The sequence below is a fragment of the Symphodus melops genome, assembly GCF_947650265.1.
Source record: "Symphodus melops genome assembly, chromosome: 10".
Classification (NCBI taxonomy): Eukaryota; Metazoa; Chordata; class Actinopteri; order Labriformes; family Labridae; genus Symphodus; species Symphodus melops.
Window position 1 is genome coordinate 26,343,783 of NC_136700.1, and position 5,262 is coordinate 26,349,044.

Here is a 5,262-nt window from a genome sequence, read left to right on the forward strand (position 1 = left end):
TTATTGTTCATTTCACGGGCTCTCATCATTTCTGTCCTTCCAGCGTCTGTCTGTCTGCGCAGAGATGTAGATTTGTAACAATGTAACAAGATTGACAACAATTTCATCCAATCATGACTGCCTTCAGATCTCAGAAAGGTGTGTGTTCTGAAGCCGACCACTCATTGATTTGTTGGAGATAACATGTTTTTTTTTCTTTCCACGTCGACTCGGCTTCTTTGCTACTGATGTAGGTTTCAGATAAACACTCAGATTCATGACCGACAGTGTAGCTGCTCGTCCCCAGCGCACACATGCGACACACACACGCGCGCACATGCGACACACGCGCACATACACACATACAAGCCCTCCGCGCTCCCTATAGGAGACGTGTCTTTTTATTCTGCTAACATTTGGGCCCTCTCCTCTAAGTCCACCTGTGCACTCAATGGGACTGCTTCTGCTACTGCACTTGTTGCAGCTGCCGCTGCTGCAGTATAAACTAAAATGCAAATATATGACTGATTTTGGCACATTCTGCTGCGTCCACTTGAAGCCTTTTTAGCCTTTTTTGTCTTAGCTTCTGTGCGCCCCCCTTCCACGTTTGTTGTTGATTCTCCGTTTCAATTCCTACTCCACTTCTCTCCAACTCAGACTGACTGCTTCATGGCAAACTTTGATAACCTTTGCAAGAAGAGGGGTGGGCGGGGCCCGAAGAGGGCTGAGAGATTTCATTGGACTAGACCAATGTCCTTCAAGACAAACAACCAATGGGCCGTGTTTCACGGTCCATAAATAATAATATAGTGTTATAATTTAATCATGACAGCCCCATCAGGCCTGCTGAGGAGGCTTGGTGAATACGGACTGTAAGACTCAAATCATGAGGCTTAATAAAACACACAGTATGTAAAAACAAGGATGGAAGCGTTAATAAGACCTGACTGAACAGAAACATATATCATCTGTTCCCCACATATTGAAAACTACGGAGCCCTGGTAAATGTTTTGTTTGTGTGCAGAAGATGTTCACTGGGTAGGACTGAAGTATGTCGGGGTCCTGAGGGGGGGGGCTATGATCTTAGTATTTAATGATTTAAAGGGACAACATACAGACATCAGCCAAAGAGTAACCTTTGTGTTCAGGACCAGCTGTGTGTGTGTGTGTGTGTGTGTTTGTGTGTGTGTGTGTGTGTGTGTGTGTGTGTGTTTGTGTGAGTGTCTGTGTGTGTGATGAAAGCATCCGGGTGCAGCGTTTGTAATCTTGAGGTGGTCGCGTGGATGACGTCACACGCAGTTTCGGCGTGTGCCCGGGGAGGAACGTAGACACAGAGCACGATCGCGTGAGAGAATTCCCTCGGCATGTAGTAAGGACGGAGACCCACCGCCAGCAGCTCGATGTCTTTGCTGCACGTTGCCTCCTTCACAGTAACATGTCCATGGTGGCACCATCTGTTGTTAATGAACAGCGCGAGTCCTCCTCCTTTCCGTTTGCTGCTGCGTTTCGTGTCTCTGTCCGCTCTCACTGTAGTAAAGCCCGGTAGATCCACGTTAGCGTCCGGGGTGTTTTGAGTCAGCCAGGTTTCTGTGAGGCACATTAAACTGCACTCTCTAAATGTCCGGTTGTTCCTCACAAGCGCAGCCAGCTCGTCTGTCTTGTTTGTTAGACAGTTTACGTTCCCCATAACTATCACCGGAACCGAGGGCTTGTACCTCCATCTCTTAGCCGCGAGCTTAGCCCGTACCAGGGCCCCAGCTCTACAGCCTCTATACCGCCGCCTCAGCTCCTCTGGTATCGGGTGAACGATGCCGGCTTGTCCCGCTGACCGGAGCGAGAGCAGCGTTTCCCTTGAATAGGAAAGTTTTCCGCTGCTATTTCCACGAAAACACGAAAAAGTATCCATAGGATACATAAAGTTATACACTGAAGGTGTACTATAAAAACTATAAACGTAGAAGTTGGCACAGAGCCACAACAAACGAATAACATATCAGACAAGTACGACAGGGACGGAGCTACTGAATGTGCGGCCACTCACGTCGGCGCACAGGTGAGGGGGCCAGAGCAGGCATAGTTAGGTGTATACCCGGGGCCAGAGCGGGCATAGTTAGGTGTATACCCGGGGCCAGAGCGGGCATAGTTAGGTGTATACCCGGGGCCAGAGCAGGCATAGTTAGGTGTATACCCGGGGCCAGAGCAGGTATAGTTAGGTGTATACCCGGGGCCAGAGCAGGCATAGTTAGGTGTATACCCGGGGCCAGAGCAGGCATAGTTAGGTGTATACCCGGGGCCAGAGCGGGCATAGTTAGGTGTATACCCGGGGCCAGAGCGGGCGTAGTTAGGTGTATACCCGGGGCCAGAGCGGGTATAGTTAGGTGTATACCCGGGGCCAGAGCGGGCATAGTTAGGTGTATACCCGGGGCCAGAGCGGGCATAGTTAGGTGTATACCCGGGGCCAGAGCGGGTATAGTTAGGTGTATACCCGGGGCCAGAGCGGCGACATCACGGCTCACTTAAAGCTGCTGACAAAGACTAAACGTTTGATAAAATTGTAATTCATGTCGGCACAAATGACTCCCGACTTCGCCAGTCGGAAATTACTAAAGTTAATGTGGAGTCGGTGTGTAGTTTTGCTAAGACGATGTCGGACTCCGTAGTTTTCTCTGGTCCTCTCCCTAATTTGACCAGTGATGACATGTATAGCCGCATGTCCTCATTCAACCGCTGGCTATCGAGGTGGTGTCCAGCAAACGATGTGGGCTTCATAGATAACTGGCAGTCCTTCTGGGGAAAGCCTGGTCTGCTAGCTAGAGATGGCATCCATCCTACTCTGGTTGGTGCAGCTCTATTATCTAGAAACGTAGCAGAGTTTATTAGACCCTGACAACTCATCAGAGTTCAGACCAGGATGCAGAGCAGCAGTCTTACACACTTCTCTGCGCTTCCTTTAGATCTGTTTACCTGCCACTATAGCTGTCCATGTGACTGTAAATCTAACTGTAACTCAGTTAGATCTTCTTATAGCTGTAACCCTACTTATACTATAGATACTGTGTCTGTTCTCCGCCCCACACCTGTCATAGGCAGCCTCAATAAAAGAGGCGTAAATCATAAGAATTTAGTCAAAATCAAAACTACAAATACGATTTGGCAAAAAAATCTAACAATTAAATGCGGCTTACTAAACATTAGATCCCTAGCATCTAAATCCCTCCTGGTAAATGATCTAATATCAGAGAATCATATTGATCTACTTTGTTTAACTGAAACCTTTCCCAGGATGAATATGTTAGTTTAAATGAATCCACCCCTCCCAGTCATTTGAATGCTCATATAGCTGGAGACACTGGTCGAGGTGGTGGAGTAGCAGCTATTTTTAATTCTGCTCTTATAATTAATCCTCGACCAAAGCTGAATTATACCTCTTTTGAAAGTCTTGCACTCAATCTTTCACATCTAGAACTTTTCAGCTAGTTCTAATTGTTATAGTTTACCGCCCTCCTGGCCCATATTCAGAGTTTCTATCACACATAGTTCTTAGCAGTGATAGAATAATTGTTGTAGGTGATTTCAATATCCATGTGGATGTTGTTAATGACAGTCTTAGCACGGCTTTCATGTCACTATTGGACTCTATTGGCTTCACCCAGGGTGTAAACAAACCTACTCATCCATTTAACCACACCCTGGACCTTGTTCTAGTTTATGGTATTGAAATTAACAGCTTGTCGGTTTTTCTGGAAAATTCTCTTTCAGACCATTTCCTAGTAACTTTTGATTTCTTTTTACCAACCTTAACTCCTCTTAATAAAAAAGTGCTCTCTAGAAATTTAAATGATAATGCTGTAGCTAAATTTAAGGAAGCTATTTCAGCTGCCTTTGTTTCAGTACCATCCTCTAACCTAGTTGAAACTCCTATAATCACTTTAGTCCCTCTCAGTTAGATCAGTTTGTAGATAGTGCGGTGGATTCACTGAGAGTTACTCTGGATTCCATCGCCCCCCTAAAACAGAAGCCAATCAAACGACAGAGATCAGCTCCATGGTACAACTTAGAAACCCGTACTCTAAAACTAACGTCACGTAAATTTGAAAGAATTTGGCGCTCCACCAAAACGATAGAATCTCGTTTAATTTGGCAAGATAGTCATAATAGATATATGAAAGCTCTACGGCAGGCCCGCACGGCCTATTACTCGTCTCTTATCGAAGAAAATAAAAACAACCCTAGATACCTCTTCAGCACTGTAGCCAGGCTGACAGAGAGTCATAGTTCATTCATCTATTCCTTTAGCCCTTAGCAGGAATGATTTCATCAGCTTTTTTAATGATACAATTCTAAACATTAGAGACAAAATTAGCAACCTACCACCTTTACTTAGTGCAGATTCCTCCTATAATTCAGATACAGCAGAAACGGCTCCAATTTCTGACACTAACCTCGACTGTTTTTCTCCATTTAACCTCTCAGAACTAAATTCGATTATTTCTGCGTCTAAACCGTCAACCTGTCTTTTAGATCCAATCCCAACCAAGCTGTTTAAGGAAGTCTTTCCTCTAGTTTGCAGCTCCATACTAGATATGATCAATATATCTTTAGCAGCAGGTTATGTACCCCAGTCATTTAAAGTAGCTGTAATTAAACCGCTCCTTAAAAAGCCTACTCTTGATTCAGGAACTCTAGCTAACTATAGACCTATATCTAACCTTCCTTTTATCTCCAAGATCTTAGAGAAAGTGGTAGCTAATCAGTTGTGTGATTTTCTCCACAACAACAGCTTGTTTGAGGAGTTCCAGTCGGGATTTAGAGCTTACCATAGAACTAGACTAGTTAGAGTAACACATGATCTTCTGTTAGCCTCAGACAGGGGACTTCTATCTGTGCTTGTCCTGTTAGATCTTAGTGCTGCTTTTGATACAATTGACCATCAGATTCTGTTACAGAGACTAGGACAATGACTTGGAGTTACAGGGACTGCTTTAAGTTGGTTTAGATCCTATTTATCAGACAGGTCTCAGTTTGTTCATGATGAGTCCTCTATGTACACCAAAGTTAGCCATGGAGTGCCTCAAGGATCAGGGCTTGGTCCGATTCTATTTACATTATAGATGCTTCCTCTAGGTAGTATTATGAGAAAACACTCCATAAACTTTCATTGCTATGCAGACGATATTCAGCTCTACATAGCAATGAAGCCAGAAGACACCAACCAGCTTCGTAAACTAGAAGCCTCAAGGACATCAGGACCTGGATGACCAGAAACTTCTTACTGCTCAACT